The sequence below is a fragment of the Protopterus annectens genome, chromosome 1.part2 (assembly GCF_019279795.1).
Source record: "Protopterus annectens isolate FY-2018-M chromosome 1.part2, PAN1.0, whole genome shotgun sequence".
NCBI classification, from domain to species: domain Eukaryota; kingdom Metazoa; phylum Chordata; order Ceratodontiformes; family Protopteridae; genus Protopterus; species Protopterus annectens.
Genome location: NC_056727.1, coordinates 1,245,016,133 through 1,245,034,019, shown reverse-complemented (window position 1 = coordinate 1,245,034,019; position 17,887 = coordinate 1,245,016,133).

Genomic DNA, 17,887 nt, shown 5'->3' with positions numbered 1-17,887 from the left:
CGGATTCCCCACCATGGACCTTGCCTCTAATGCCTCTTCTGACTCGGCACAGCTTCAAAACTCTTCACAGCCAGCTAAAAACACTCAGTCTAGCCGCATGGAAGATTCCTTAGCATCACAACAGACCCTACTCTCCAAGGAGGTACAGGATGTCATTTTGGAGGCCAGAAGGTCGTCAACATGAAAAGCTTACTCCGCAAAATGGAAACGGTTTTGTGTCTGGAATGAGAAAAAGGGCCAGGATCCTGGAAAACTGAATTTACCTCAAATACTAGAGTATCTAGCTGAGCTGCTAAGCAGCGGACTTTCATTCTCCTCCATCAAAATCCATGCCTCAGCCATTTCTGCAGAATACAACACTGATCCACCCTTATTCTCTTACCCTCTCTTAAGACAGTTCCTCAGAGGGTCTAAGAATCTAAGACCCCCTAGGAAACAACCAATACCTGCTTGGGATCTCAATTTCATTCTGGAAAAACTGACCTTGCCTCCCTTTGAGCCAGCTGCCTCATCAGATTTGCAATATTTGTCCTGGAAAACAGCTTTCCTTCTGGCTATTACCTCAGCTCGTAGAGTTTCAGAACTACAAGCTCTCATGGCTGTGCAGCCTTTTATCATCTTCCATCAGGACAGAGTTTCCTTATGAACCAACCCGTCCTTTATGCCAAAAGTGGTATCCAGGGTAGCTTTGAATCAGGCCATACACTTGCCTACCTTTTATCCTAATCCTCAAAACAAAGGGGAGAGATTACTACATTCCTTGGACATCCCCGGACAACTGCGTTATTATTTGTACAGAACAAAGCCTTTCAGAAAATCAGAACAGCTCTTTGTGTCCTATGCTATAGGAGCTCAAGGAAAGCCAATTTCCAAACAGAAAATCTCAAAATGGATAGCCCACTGCATACGCTTTTGCTATTCTTTTCATGGCAAAACTGTAACTACAGGCATCAAATCTCACTTCACAAGGGCCACAGCTACCTCTGCAGCTTTCCTCAGAGGAGTTCCTACCAAAGATATTTTGGAAGAAGCCACTTGGAGTTCTGTGCATACCTTCTCCAAGCACTACCACCTACCATTATACTCCAAAACTAGAGCAGGCTTTGCCACTGCAGTCTTGCAGGGCATCCTGGCTCCTCCTAGTTCCACCTAGTGCCTACCACCCCTTTCTTAGCTTTGGGATTCTACCCATCTGTTATGACTGCAGCTGTATGCACGATGAACATAGTACAGTTTTGTACCTACCATAAATGTAGATGTTCGAGTGCTAATACAGCTGCAGTCCAGGTTTCCCTCCCTCCTTCCCCTCTTGGGACAGGCCTATTGGCTAACACCTCCTCATACAACCTGATTGGGGTATTCATTTATGGTGTATTTGCTTGCAACTACTGTATTTTGATTATATTGCATTGCTTTATTACACAAATTTATGTAGTGCCTTCCTTCTGGGGGGACCTGACATCTGGGGCAAGAAAAACTGAAGAAAATGGCGTCTGCTGGTTCCTTTATACCCCTGTCGCACTGACGTCAGGGAAGAAGCGACGACAACCGACGCCGGACCTAGACTTTGGAATTCGGCCGACTGAGGACCCGCCTGACGGCAGGAGAACCCATCTGTTATGACTGCAGCTGTATTAGCACTCGAACATCTACATTTATGGTAGGTACAAAACTGTACTTTCTCTTCTCTGGGCTTAAAATTTTTAAAGTAACTTATAGAAATTTCCCTAATTTGTCTTACAATAACAAGATAATTTTTAGGTAAATTTAATTCTTTTCTTATCTGATTAGCGGAGAGTTTAAAAAGTGTATAAATATTTATTAAAGTTAAGTTGATTATTAAGGGGAATTCTTTAAGATCAATTAATTTATTATTTAGTCTCAGGTTAGGGTTTCTATGAAAGGGTTGATAAGCCATCATATATTGAGCAAGGTCTAATGATTGAAATAAAGTTTGTAGGGACGTTACATATAGTTTAATGCGATCCATTAACCCATATAGTTTCAAAGTTTCTTTACCTAAAAAGGGTATGGCTTTAGGATTAATATTAAAATGTAAAATATATTTATAATTCAGAACTACCCAGGTAGGAATCCATTTAGTGCTAGTTATATTATAATTAACGATTCTTAGAAGCCTGTTTGAATTTACTATAAAATAGTAAGTTTCAAAATTTGGTAACTCCAATCCACCTCTGTTTTGGAGTCATTATTTTTTCATATGAAATCCTTGTTTTCTTCGGCTCCCAAATAAATTTAGCTAATTCTTTGTGAATTCGTTTAAAAAATGTTTTTGAAATTACTACCTGAGCAGATCTGAAAATATATAATAATCGTGGTAATATATTAATTTTGATAACTAATACCTTTGATAATGCTGGTAGTCGTAGATTCTTCCATCTCCCCAAATCAGATACTATTTGATCCCAAACTGTTTTAATATTGGTAACTTAAAAATCCTTATCCGTAGCGAAGCCAATACCCAAGTATTTAATATTATCTTTACACATTATTTGTCCCACCAGAGGCAACAATGAAAAGTATTTGGAAGTTCTCAATGGGAAAATACTAGTTTTTTTTAGATTAATTTTATAGTTGGAAACTTCAGAAAAATTCTCTCACTTTTAGTAACTTTTTAGTGTCTGAGACTGGAGTTGTACAGTAAATATTCAGGTCGTCTGCGAACGCTGACATTGATATTTTTGTTTCGTAAATTAGTGGAGCATTGTGGTATACATTCTGTTTAATGTATAGGAATAACGGTTTGATTTATATATTAAATAATAAAGGCGACGGAGGACAACCCTGACGTGTTCCATTTTTGATTGGTATTCTTTTAGAAAAAATTCTGTTTATATACAGTGTGGTGTAAGGATTACTATACAGAATTTTTAACACTTTAACAAACTCATGAGATATATTAAAATATGGTAAAATTTCAAACAAAAAGTCTACATCAACCCTGTCAAAAGCTTTTTGTGCATCAACTATAAGCGCATACATGTTAAGGTTCTTCTGTTTAGCATAAGCTATTAAAGTATGTAATGTAAGTGTATTATCACTAGTTTGTCTATTTGCCATAAAACCAGCCTGTTCCCTAGATACAATATGATGCATAACTTTTTTAATCTATTAGCTATAATAGAGGTTAAAATTTTCATATGTACATTTATTAATGAAATTGGTCTATAATTGTCAGGGTTTTGAGAATCAGAATTGGGTTTATGTATAAAAATAGATGTAATGGGATCCTATCTCGCCTACATTCATAACTGATGGGTTCGGAGCCGATCCATCGGCTCTGACTTGGCCACTATATACTAGAACGAAGTCTCTAATTGGCTGGGCTACCCCTTATCCCAGAATGCACCACGCCTGCTTCCCCAGATCTCGTTTGCCGCTTTTCAAGCTAGACGTGGTCTTGACTTGGCTGGAGCTAAGTGTTTTTTTTTTAGTACTTTTTGGTCATTTGATCAAGGGTTTTCTTCACAAATTTAACCAACAGCTGTTTTAACAGCTTTACGTGTGTGTGTGAACCTGTTTTGGTGTGATTGGTTGTTGGTATTTTTTTTTTTTCTACATACCGGGCAAGGCCCGTTTAAGTTAGAGGGCCCTTGCCCTTATTTGTGTGTGGGTGTGTTGATTTTGTCTCTACTGTACGTCCTGATTTATCGGGCTAAGCCCGTTTAAGTTAGAGGGCTTCTGCCCGTTTTGTGTTCTGTATCTCGGGCCAGTCCCGTTTTGAGTCAAAGGGCTCATGCCCTACTGTAGGGTTTGCTTTTCGTTGTGGGAAATAGTTGTGTGATAGGATGTCGAAAGAGCAGAAGTCTGGTTTTAAAAAGTGCACCAAGTGCAACTACAAAATGTCTCTTACGGATAGCCATGCTGTTTGCGTATATTGTTTAGGACCGAAACATTTGCAGGAAACATGTAGTGTTTGTCATGCTTTTTCCTCTAGGGTCCTTCAAGAACGAAAAAATAAATTGGTCCTTAAGGGCCTTATTAAGCCCTCCTTTGAGGAAGCTTTGGCTTCTCCTTCCTCTCCAGCTTCTAAAAAGAAAAGGTCGTCGGCTCCGACCAGTCCGTCGGAACCGACTTCCAAGAAGCATAGGTCGACCTCTTCTTCCTGGGCTCCAATGGCTTCGGAGCCTCGGGTGGAAGGGTCTGCCTCGATACCTCTTTCCTCGGCTCCATTGATGTCGGAGCCGCAGGTTGGGGGATTGAGAGGCGAATCACCTGCTTCGGCTCCTTTGGTCTCGGAGCCGTTGGAGGTGTGCAGCTCAGGCTCTCCCCCCCCGGCCCCGAAGTCCCCTTCGGCGCCGATGCTTATTCATACGGTTCTGGATCCGGTGCCGATGGTGTTGGAGCCATTTCGGAGCCGGTCCCCTGGTCTATCGGAGCCGAGAGAGAAGTCATCTTGGCCCCCATCTATTTCCTCTAAATCCTCCAGGTTGTCGGACTCAGATTTGGACAGAGTTATCCAGAAGCTTTTCCAGTCCCCAGTTTTTGCAAAAATGGTCTCTGCTCCAGCCCACTCGGCTCCGGAGCCGGTCCCCACTTCGCATCCGATTCCTCCTCCAACCTCCTCAGAGCCGTTGGAGTCGGTGATGGCAGAGCAGAGTTGTCCAGTCGGAACCGAGACTCCCTCGGAGCTTCTCTGTTCCGACCATCATTCCTACCCTGTCCTCCATGTCAGGGTTCAGTACCAGGACTTCCTCGGTCGAGGCCAAGGGGAACACTTTGGAACTGGTAGCTTCGGTGCCTAGTCTTCCTCTCGGAGCATCGGCCGCAGGGATTCCCGGTACCGTCGTGGTCTCTCAGCCGGTGTCCTCCGTAGAGTCTGGAGGTCCTGCTTTTGAGGCCATGAGGAGTGCGCTGGCCATGTCCTTGCTGGCTCAGCAAGTCTCTACCTCACCATCCCTAAACTTGGGAACTGGTGCTTCTGGTGTGCTTCATTCCCATGACAGTGGGGCCCCAGGGCCTGAGGATACCCCCTTGGGGGGTTCCCTTCTCCCGGGAGGTTCTTCGGAATCCGCTTCAGATGAACCTCCAAGAAAAAAAATTGTGCAAGAGGAAGCACATTGACTCCCAGGATGAGTCTATCACATCAGATGCTGACCTCGATGATGCGGACGGGTCTCCAAAATCGTCCTCGGATGACGTCTCATTCTCCGATATCCTCGAGATCCTGAGACAGAGAGGCGATTGGCAGTCCAAAACCCCTTCCGCAGAGGAGTCAGTCTTCCTCAAGGCCTTTGGGGCCCAGCCCTCTGCCTCCTGGGTGTCTCCACCCTTCGATGAATTACTAGATTTAGTTTCTCGAAGGGTGTGGGAACACCCTGACACTGTGGAACCAGTGCCTGCCAGGCCTAACAAGTTCCTCTCAGCCCCTCCTCAAAAGGAATTTTTGACTAAAGGAGTTGCAGTAGATGCGATGGTGGTGGCATCTGCCACTCAGCAGGATGTGGCAGAGGCTTCAACATCTATTCACCCTCCTAATAAGGATTCCAGGAGCATGGATAGGTACGGGAAGCATACCCTTTCTTCAGTGGCCTTTACCCTGCGGTCGCTGAATTATCTTTGTCATTTTACCAGGCTCCAAAGGGACCTCCTCAGAGTTAGGTGAGTCTCTTACGGGTAATCTTCCTGAGGCGTTAGCCCAAACTGTTGGCGCCCAGATGACTATCCTATCTTCGATAGTCAACTCGTCCATGAGGCTCATATCATATGCAGCCGAAGGGGCGAGTAGAGCAGCGGGAACAGGTGTGGTTCTTACAAGACACGCCTGGTTACGCTTGTGTCCTTTTGCAGAGGTCTTTAAGTCTTCCTTCGCCGACGCCCCCTTTGATGGGTCCTCCCTGTTTGGACCCCAGGTGAAGGACACACTGACTCAGTGCGAGCAGGAGGGCAAGACCTTGACTGCCGTGGGGGCCCGTTTTTCCGCTCCCTCTAGACCTTACCCCAAGGCGCAGAGAGGAGGGAAAATGTGGTTCAGGAAATCTCAAAGGTCTTTCCCTACTCCACCGAGTGATCCCCCCTCTAGAGGCAGGGGGGGGATTCAGGAAGATGCCGCCCCAGAGGCGGCAGAGGCCCCCGTAACTCTGGAGACCGTGATTCCTTTCATGGTCCATCCTACGCTCACCGTCCCTGAGACGTGGCCCGACTGCGCATCTCCGGAGCCAGTCGGGGGTCGCTTTGCGGAACACCCGCAGGCTTGGGAATCTGTCACCAAGGATCAGTGGGTGCTCCGGATCATAACCGGAGGCTATCTCATCCCTTTCATCAAGATCCCCCCTCTTCCTATCAGGAAAATCCCGGATGTGCCACCCAGTCAGCGGGATCAAGCAGCGGTCGAGGTTTCAAAGCTGCTAAAAAAAGGAGTCATCCAGCCTGTCCCCACCAACCAGATCGGATCAGGAACTTACTCAAGACTATTTTTGGTGCCAAAAAAGACAGGGGACTTGAGGCCCATTTTGGACCTCAGATCATTGAGTCGCTTTGTAAAAAAATCCAAATTCCGAATTGTCACCCTTCAGTCCATTCTCCTGTTGGAGAAGGATGTCTGGATGTGCTCCATAGATCTCAAGGACGCTTACTATCACATTCTGATAAGTCAGGATTCCAGGAGTCATTTACGCTTCCGCCTGGGAGCCAGTCATTTCTAGTTCCGAGCACTGCCCTTTGGTCTCACCACAGCCCCCAGGGTGTTCACCAAGTGTCTGGCAGTAGTGACAGCTCACTTGAGAAGTCTAGGATTCTAAGTGTTTCCCTATCTAGACGACTGGCTCCGTACTGCCACCTCCAAGCATCTATTAGTTCGGGCGCTTATGACCACAGTCAGTTTGGGTCATTCGCTAGGAATCACGTTCAATTGGGGAAAATCTGTGCTGCAGCCGTCTCAGCGTATTACCTTTATAGGCGCAGAGTTAGACACAAAGAATGCGGGCATTCTTGCCAGTAGAAAGGATTCAGGTCCTGCAGTCTCAGGTTCAAACCTTGTTACCCAGATCACGAGTTCAGGCCAGACTGATTCTGCAGTTATTGGGCACGATGGCCTCGACTATTCTTCTAGTCCCCTTAGCCAGGCTGCACATGTGGGTGCTGCAATGGCTACTGTCGGTTCAATGGTCCTTTCAGGAACTCCCCTTGAACCATTTGGTCCAGATTACGGAAATTTGCCGTCGGGACCTACGTTGGTGGCTGCTTAGGTCCAACCTGGACCAGGGGTGACCCTTTGCCTTTCAGCCTCCCGTCACCACGGTGACCACGGACGCCTCCCAGATAGGGTGGGGGGGTCATTATCTGGACAGGTCTGTCCAAGGCACGTGGCAGGTTCACGAAACGCACTAACATATCAATATCCTGGAAATGAGAGCGGTGCTACTGGCGTTGCAAGCACTTCATCATGCTCTTCCCCGGGGTACTATTGCGATTCTATCCGAAGGTGATACAGAAGGCGATTTATCTAGGAAGCGACATGATTTTGATCGCTCCACACTGGCCTCGTCAGGTTTGATTCCCCTTCCTTCTGAGGTATGCGGTGGAAGGCCCATGGTTTCTGGACCTGGTGCCCGACCTCTTAACTCATCAGTTGGGACAGTCTCACCCATCCCTCAGGTCCTTGAGGTTGGCCGCTTGGTTACTCCACTTCCAACCTTAGTCAGAGATAACTCTCCAGACGTCATCCACATTTTGTCCTCTTCTCACAAACCTTCCACTATTAAAATGTATTCCAGCAAATGGAAGAGGTTTGCTCTTTGGGCCCAGCAATGAGGTATAGATCCCCTTACCACCCCAGTACCTCAGGTTTTAAAATTCCTGGCTTCTTTGTTTTATTTGGGCTCTTCAGTTTCCACAATTAAAGTCCAACTGGCGGCTATCTCTAATTTTCATGTCACCTTTGAGCCTTCCTTAATGGCAAACAGGCTTTGCAAATCTTTCCTTAAAGGAGCGTGGCTCCTTCGGCCCCCAATAGCCCATCCTGTGCCCCCTTGGGACCTGAATATGGTTCTAGCTTCTTTAACTGCCCGCCCCTTTGAACCAGCAGCTACTTGTGATATAAAATTTCTATCTTGGAAAACAGCCTTTTTGGTGGCAATAACCTCTGCCAAGCGGGTCTCAGAGCTTCAGGCTGTCTGGTCTAATCCTCCTTATTTGACCTTTCACAAAGACAGAGTGTCCCTCAAGTTAAATCCCTCTTTCTTGCCCAAGGTAGCATCCCCCTTATGCATTCAACAATCCTTGGAGCTCCCTGTGTTTTTCCCAAATTCTCCAATAGCACAGAATATATTTTCCATCAGTTGGATGTTCACAGACAACTGCGTTTTTATTTAAGTATGACCAATCAGACACGAAAGTCAGATCAGCTGTTTGTGTCCTTTGCGGAAAATAGGTTGGGTCAACCGGTGGCTAAAACCACCATAGCCAAATGGATTAAAGATTGCATCTCCTTCATTTATTCACGGTCCGGCAAAGAGCTACCCTTCCCAGTCAGGGCTCATTCTACCAGGGCAGTGGCTACTTCTGTAGCATTCCACTCCAAATTATCGATAGATGATATCTGTGCGGCCGCTACCTGGACTTCTCCGCACACCTTCATTTCTCATTACAAGATAGATGTGGCTTCTCGAGGTAGAGCTTGCTTTGGTTCCACAGTTCTCAGGAGTGTTTTCCAATGAGCCACCCGGGATTTAGGTGCTAGGGACACGCTGTCCCATCAGTTATGAATGTAGGCGAGATAGGATCCCATTACATCTTTTAGTTATGTACTTACCATAACTTCGGATGTATGGGATCCATCTCGCCATTCATACGTCTCCCTCCTTCCCCCTTCCCATTGGATTTAGAGGGAATGTTGCTACTTACTGAGTTTTTCTCTTGAAGGACTTTAGTTTGTTACAGTTGCTGGTATGTGTCTGTGTCTGGATGTAGGTATGAAAGCGAACAAACAAGATCTGGGGAAGCAGGTGTGGTACATTCTGGGATAAGGGGTAGCCCAGCCAATTAGAGACTTTGTTCTAGTATATATTGGCCGAGTCGGAGCTGATGGATCGGCTCCGAACCCATCAGTTATGAATGTAGGCGAGATGGATCCCATACATCCGAAGTTATGGTAAGTACATAACTAAAAGTTTTTGAAGCATTGAGATGGAGATCATTAATTTTGTTCATTATATAATTAAATACACGTGAGAGTACTTTGCCAAAGATATTGTCAAATTTCTTATAGAATTCCACCGTCATACCATCAGGACCTGGTGACTTATGCAATTTCATATACTGAATTGTATACATCACTTCTTCTGATATTGGTTTAATCAAATCTCTTTGAATACTGTCCTCTATTCTCGGAAATTTAATATTTTGTAAAAATTCCTTGCTAGTTCTATAGGGGGATAAATCACTGTGCTCACCATATATACTAGTATGTATCTGCTCAAAAACATTTATGATATCTTCGGTTTTGAAATAAGTTGTATTTCTAAAATGTATTTCCAAAATTTGTACTGCAGTTCTCGACTGATTAATTGTCCTAGCTAATGCCCTTGATGGTGTTTGCACATGATTGGCATACCTCACTAATATCCTATGTTCCTGAAATGTCAAGTTGCTATTTTGTATTAAGAAGAGATCTTTTTGACATTTAAGTAATTCCACCTCTGACTATTAAAATTTTGAATCTATTCTTGATCAAGTGTCTTAATTTTAGCTTCCAATTTTTGAATATCTCTATTTTGCATTTTTTTATAGTATGAAGCTTTTTGCAAAAAGATCCTTCTTATTTGTGCTTTAACTGTCACCCAATCAATGTCAGGTACACCTTGTTGTTTCTTTAATCTATCTAATAACTCTTTAAGATGACCTATAATTTCATGCAGTATTTCCTCCTTATTCAACAAATTTGGGTTGAGACCAGTTAAAAACTCTTTGCCGCTGGGCCTCCATTGGATCTTTAGCAAAACTTAATGAACCTCTTTGCCGCTGGGCCTCCATTGGATCTTTAGCAAAACTTAATGAAATTTTTGAATGATCTGACAAGTAACGTGCATGTGTAACAACTAAGGGTCCCAGGTTAACCATTATTCTTGAAACCAAAAAGAAATCTATTCTGGACCACATTTTATGACACGTGGAATAAAAGGTATAATTATTTATACTATTACCAGTATTTAAATACTGAGTAGGATCATGTAGTTGAAAGTCTTCCTTAACATCACTTAATACTGATACCACTTGTTTATTAAATGCTCTTTGTGGACAAGATCTATCCAACTTCAGATTCTGATAAGAATTCCAGTCTCCTCCAATAATTATATAATATTTATCATATTGTGTCAAAATTGGATATAACGATGTTATGAATAGATGCTGGTCATTACAGGGTGCATAAACATTTAACAATAAAACAGATTTATCATACTGGGTAGCTAAAAGAACAACATAACACCATCTTCCATCTATATCTGCCTTAGAGTCTAAAATCTTTCCCTTATTATTTTTAATAATTATAGCTACCCCAGCACTGTTAGTTTTACCTTCTGAGGCTATTACTTCTCTAATCCATTTTCTTTTTTGGATATCAACCCATTGATCATTAGTTAAATGTGTTTCTTGAAGTAATATAAACATCGCCTTAGCCTGCAACAATAAGTGTAAAATTAACTTCCTCCTCTTTAAGCTCTGGAGTCCTTTAACGTTCTATGAGTCCACCTCCCACATTCAAATAGTTGTTATAAAGTAAAAGTTTAAAAGGGAAAACAAAAAGGAAAGGTAAAATAGCTTGAAAAACATACATAATTTGGTAGCATTCTTGACATCCCATCCTATACCAGTGCCTATCCACTCTAACCCCGGACCAGGACATACATAGGTCTTGCATAACATAGAAGACTGAAAGGGTCAAAGAAACACAAAAACAAAAAAATCTTAATTTATAAAACCTTAAACACATCCTATAGTAAAGACCTATATTAACTAACCTAACTATTACAAAGTCTATTCTAGACATTCCCTAACAAACACTACTGTTGTCTATATCTTAGATTAGTTGTTATTGACAAAATAAATCATATTAAAGATATAAATTACTGTAACAAAACTTTAGTAATTGTGATTAGCATGCTATATATATACATACTAACCTCACCTATATACTCATAAAATAACATTTGAAAAAAATACAAGTTTAACAAATGGACAAGTTTTCCTTCTATTATAGAAAAAAAGCTAAGTTATAACCATATATAAAAACACACATACCTTAAATAAACATTTTCCTTCTTTATACATTATAAACTATTGCTATTTTCTACTCATATAAACTAATATGTAAATAATGTAATATATAGCTATCATCCCTGAGTAAAAGTATAAATGTTAAATTAAATATTATAAAGTTGCAAAATGTACTAAAACCTCTATATTTAACAGTACTGCATACAGCCTTTTAATCTACTATATATGACCGGGTTTATATTAGTAACTAACTAACCAGTGTTTAAAAATGTTCCTATTTGCTTAAATTAACAAAACAGTACATTACTTGATGTTACAATGTCCTTACAAGGTTAAAAATCAGTCATGTCGGGTTTCTAAGCCAAACTTTTCCAATAAAGCCAAGTTTAGATTTCACCAGTTCGATGTGCACAGACAACTAAGATTCTACTTGCACAGGACTAAGCATATTAGAAAGTCTGATCAACTGTGTCCTTCTCAGAAAACAGAACAGGTTGTCCTATTTCCAAGAGCACAATTTCTAAATGGATCAAAGATTGTATTTCCTTTATCTATTCGTCAGCAGGCAGAAATTTACCTTTTCCCGTCAAAGTTCACTCTACCAGGGCAGTGTCTACATCAATAGCATACCATGCCAGGCTTTCATTGGATGATATTTGTGCTGCGGCCACCTGGGCCTCTCCGCACACTTTTATTGCTCATTACAAGTTGGACTTGGCTTCTAGGGGCCGGGCTTCCTTTGGTTCCATGGTTCTCAGGAGTATTTTCCTATGAGCCACCCAGGATAGAGGTGCTGGGGAAGCTGTGCCGTGAAAATGTAGGTGAGAGAGGACCACATATTTATGTACACACCATAACGATCAATGTATGTAGTCCATCTCGCCTCACATTCTTACGTACCCTCCCACCTGCCCCCTTCCTGTAGGATTTGGAGGAAAATTGACTCTGAGAGCCCTTCAATGTCAGTTGTTTTTTCTTTCCTTTCTGACTGGAGCTCCTTCCAGTGGCGGTTGTGTGTGGGGAGTGACTGGAATGGCTGCAAGCTAGATCTGGGGCTAGGGCCAGGTGCATCTTGGGATACCGGGTTAGCCCAGCCAATTAGAGACTTCGTGCTAGAGAAATAAGTTGGCCGAGTCTGAGCCGATTCTCGGCTCTGAACCCGTGAGCAAAGAATGTGAGGCGAGATGGACCACATACATCGATCATTATGGTGAGTACATAACTACCTGATGTTCTTCGTGTTTCACTGTTGCAGTCATAACTGTAGGGTGCTCCTGCCGGCAGGCAGCCCAAGGTCGGCCAGAATCCCAAAGTCTGGGTCCGGCATCGGCTGTATAAGCTAATATCCTGACATCAGTACGCCTTGGTACATAGCCCTCAGCCGACGCCATCTTCTCCAGTCTTTCTTGCCGTGCGGTGGAAAGCAGCTCGCAAAACGTTGGTTGGCGATTTTCGAACAGCATATTTGGTTGTCGGTCCGAAGTTGTTACTTCTCTTCTCAAAGCTAAGTACCCGTTGGGAATCTTTTCTTGTTCCTCCGATGTCAGAAAAAGTTAATAATTGTATAGCGTGTGGGAAACAAATACCTTATAAAGATTTCCACTCTTACTGTCTACCTTGCTTAGGCCCTGACCACGACGTTTCTTGTCGGTTCTGTGCCAGGTTCAACTCTCGTACTATCAAGCGCAGGTACGATTGGGCTTTAAATTATTTTGGCAGACGCTTCAATTATAGAATGTCGTCGGACACTACCGGAGTTCAAAAGAAGCGCAAAGACAAAGACAGGCCTCCGAGGTCCAAACAGGACTCGTTGCAGCTGGAGCCAGCGTCCGGTTCGGCTGTCGTCAGTGAGGTGCTTTTGCAGCCCCTGTCGTCCACCACTTCTGAACCGATGGCCGATACGGACTCCCATGGGGAGCCATCAAGGCCCACTATTTTAACTGCTGCAGGACCTTCGGACGTCGCTCCTTCAGATGGGTCCGGAACCGATGTGCAGGTACCGGCTTCTGAGGGGGTTTTCAGGCCTACTCACATCACTATTTCAAAGGCAAAGACAAAGACTCCTACTAAGTCTAAAGTTCCAGCTCAAGCTGCTTCTGAATCCACTCCCAAGACACAAAAACAATTATTGAGGATGGCTGAAGATTTGCTTACAATGATTAGGGGTTCTCACCCCCCTCCTGAGAAAAGGCCTCGACAGGATGTTACTCTGGATTCCTCTGACCAGGCTTCTGTATCTTCTGTTTCTTCCTCTGATCAGGACTATTCCTTTCCCCCTTATGAGGATTCGGATGCTGAGGATTCTTTGCCCTCGGTCACTCCGCCTGAGGATTTTTCTTTTGGGGAAACCTTGCATGAGATGAGGGAACATTTTCATTGGGAAGGACAGGAATATTCTGCTTCCAAAAAGAGGCTTAGAGAATTTCTTCTTCTTCCTCAGCATAGGCCTTTAGCTATCCCTCCTGTCTTGGACATTGTATATGATGCTTTTTCTGAGGCTAATTTTAATCCTGATTCCATACCTCCTGCTCCTTCTAAGCCTGATAGATTTTATAGGGTTCCTGACTCTCATTTATTTTTATTTAAAAACCCTTCTGCAAATCCTGAAACTATTTCTCAGGGCTCTAAGGCTGCTAAGGTTGCTACTTCTAAAAATCCTATTCCCTCTGAGAAGGATTCTCGTGCTTTAGACAGGTGGGGAAAAAGGTATATACTTCTGCTACCCTGTCTGTAAGGGCTTTAAATTGCCAGTTTCATATGTTTAAATATCAGCAATTTCTTTTGTCTGTTTTAAAGCAAAAGCTTGCTTCCCTTCCTGCTTGTGCAGAGGATAAGGAAATTCAGGATGTTTTGCATGCTACTGAACAGGTTAACAAGCATAGCTTATATTGTGGTTTTGATGCTTTGGATGCTTCTTGCAGGGCTGCTGCCTCTGGTACTGTGATTAGGAGACATGCCTGGCTTCGTGAACAAAGTTTACCTGAACAGGTTAAGGCTAAGTTATTAGATGCCCCTGTTCAACAAGATGTTCTTTTGGTTCTAAGGCTGAGGAAGTTATTAAAAGATGGAAGAAAAGGCAAAGTCCATGCAGACTGTAAAAGATTTCTTGCAAGTTCAGCCTCCTAGATTTTCCAGGAATTGGCCCTCTAAAAATTGGTCCTTTCCCAAGTCTGACAGGCCTCAAAGGGGAAGATATAGACGCTCCAGAGGTCGTGGTCAAGGCCAGACCTCTTACAGATCTAGACAATGGACTGCTTCTTCACCTAGAAGGGAGAAGACAGATCCCAATCTCAAAGAAAGCAAACTCAATGACTCTCTCGGTTGGGCTTCAGGACCCCTTTACCTGGACGCCTCTCGGAGGAAAACTGTCTCTTTTTACAGAAATTGGACTCATATTACCCAGGACAGATGGGTATTGGACGTGATTTTAAAGGTTACAAGTTCCACTTTCACACTTTGCCAAGGACTCACGGTTGGCCAGATCTGCCAAAACTTCAATGGTCAGAGGCCTTAACTCAAGTGGATGCTCTTCTGGCCATGAGAGCCATAGAGCCTGTTCCACTCTCGGAAATGGGAAAAGGGGTTTATTCAAGGCTGTTTCTGGTTCCCAGAAAACAAAACTCATGGAGACCTATTCTGGACCTTTCTGTGTTAAACACCTTTTTGGAAATTCCAAAGTTCAAGATGCTTACTCTGCAACAGCTAATTCCAATGCTCTCTCAGGACGCCTGGATGGTGACATTGGACTTAAAGGAAGCCTATTTGCATATCCCTATCAGACAAGAACGCAGGAAATTCCTCAGGTTCAAGGCAGGTTCGAGGCACTTTCAATTCTCTGTTCTGCCCTTTGGTTTATCTACTGCACCCAGAGTCTTCACCAAGTGCCTGGCACCAGTAGTGGCTTACTGCAGACTTCAGGGGATCCAGATTTACCCCTATTTGGACGACTGCCTTATTCAGGCAGACAGCAAAGATCTTCTGCTTCAACATCTGGACTTTGTTCAACGTCTTCTCCTACTACTGGGATTCTCTGTGAACATAAAAAAGTCACATTTGATCCCTTCTCAACAAATGGTATTCTTGGGAGCCCTCTTAAATACAACCTTACAAAGGGCCTACCTCACTCCAGAAAAACAAACTCAGCTGGCTTCTACTTTCAACGCCTTGGCAACTCTATCTCAGCTCACTGCAAGGAAATTCCTGCAGGCTCTGGGCTACATGGCTTCCTGCATTCTGTTGATTCCAAACGCAAGGCTTCACATGAGAAAGCTTCAATGGTATCTGAAAAGTGTATGGTCACAGCATTACCACGATCTGGATATTCTGATTCCTCTGATCCCCTGCCTCCAGAAGGAGTTCCTCTGGTGGTCCAGGGCATGCACTTTAAACGAAGGAAAACCTTTCGTCTCCCTCAACCTACTCAAATCCTAACCACGGACGCCTCGGATTATGCTTGGGGAGCACACTTTCTAGACAATTGCCAGCAGGGAACCTGGACAAAGGACCATCTTCACTGGCACATCAATCTGAAGGAAATGTTGGCAGTTCAAAATGCCCTTTACCCTTCAAAACCTTTTACAACCAGGGCCTCTGCTAATTCGCACAGACAACACCACGGTCATGTGGTACATCAACAAGCAGGGGGGTTCTCATTCATACCCCCTTTGCAGACTAGCTATGGGTTTATGGGACACAGCTCTAAATTTGAATCTGCATCTCCAGGCTCAATTCATTCCAGGGAAACAGAATCTCTTAGCAGACAGCCTGAGCAGAAACATTTCAGATCCTCACGAATGGATGCTAGACACCAACTTGTTCAACAGGATTACTGCAGTTTGGGGATGTCCCCAGATAGATCTGTTTGCATCCCATCTCAATCATCAGCTGCCTCGCTTTTGCACCAGGTCCTTCCACAAAACAGCATGGAGAGTGGATGCCCTGTCCTTCAGCTGGAGAAGCCTTTCAGCATATGCCTTCCCTCCTCTTCCTCTACTGCCTCTGGTACTACTGAAGATAAAGCAGGACAAGCCCAAGTTCCTCATCTTGATTGCTCCAAATTGGCCTCGACAGTTTTGGTATCCAACCTTAAAGCTCCTGTTCTCGGGGCCTCCTTGGATTCTTCCACTGAACCCTTCGCTTCTGTCCCAGCATCAGGGTCAGTTACTACATTCCAATCTCAAGACCCTTTGCTTGGCAGCTTGGCTCTTCAAAGGAATTTGATTTCCTCTAGTCTTCCCAAACAAGTTTTGGATGTTCTTTTGGAAGCTAGACGGCCTAGCACTAGGAAATCCTATGCCTCTAAATGGAAGAGGTTTTCTATTTGGATGCAGGACCGAGGCTCTGATCCTCAGGTTCCTGATCTCTCCTCTATTTTGCTTTACCTTTCGGAACTTTTATCTAAAGGACTTTCCTTTTCTTCCATTAAGATTCATGCTTCTGCTATCTCTGCGCATTTCAGTTCTGATCCTCCTGTTTTTTCACATCCTTTGGTGAAGCAGTTCTTGAGAGGGGCAAAAAACTTGCGGCCTCCAAGGACCCCTCCTGTCCCTGCCTGGGATCTTAATTATGTTTTAGAAAAACTTACTTTGCCTCCTTTTGAGCCTGCTGCATCTTCAGATATTAAGTTTCTATCCTGGAAGACTGTTCTTTTGTTAGCATTGACCTCTGCCAGAAGGGTCTCAGAGTTGCAAGCTCTCATGGCTGTGGAACCATACCTTATTTTCCATCAGGACAGAGTATCCTTGAGGACCAATCCTACTTTCATGCCTAAGGTGATTTGAAAGTGGCTTTGAATCAGACAATTCACCTTCCTACTTTCTTTCCAAATCCTCAAAATAAAGGGAAAGGATTTTGCATTCATTGGATGTGCACAGACAGTTACGATTTTACTTGGACAAGACTAAAGATTTCAGAAAGTCTAACCAATTGTTTGTTTCCTTTGCCTCCAGTTCTCTTGGAAAACCTATTTCTAAACAAACTATTTCCAAATGGATTGCTTATGGAATCAGATTTTGTTACACTCATCATGGGAAACAGTTTCCAGGAACCATTAGAAGTCATTCTACTAGAGCAGCTGCTACTTCTACAGCTTTCCTCAGAGGAGTCCCTACCAAGGATATCTTGGAAGCTGCCACTTGGAGTTCTGTGCATACTTTTTCCAAGCACTACAATCTCCCCTTGTTTTCTAAGTCTAGGGCAGGCTTTGCCTCTGCTGTCTTGCAGGGTATTCTTGCCTCCCCTTCTATCTAAAGCCTCCTCCCCTCTACACTGCTTTGGGATTCCACCCTACAGTTATGACTGCAACAGTGAAACACGAAGAACATAGTACAGTTGTGTACACCTACCATAAATGTAGATGTTCGAGTGTCTTCACTGTTGCAGTCGGGGTTTCCCTCCCTCCTATCCCCTCTTTTTCTCATATTTGTGGTGTATTTGTGTTTCCTTGTTGGATTCATTTTTGATTTGTTGGGGACTTCTGACATCTAGGGCAAGAAAGGCTGGAGAAGATGGCGTCGGCTGAGGGCTATGTACCAAGGCGTACTGACGTCAGGATATTAGCTTATACAGCCGACGCCGGACCCAGACTTTGGGATTCTGGCCGACCTTGGGCTGCCTGCCGGCAGGAGCACCCTACAGTTATGACTGCAACAGT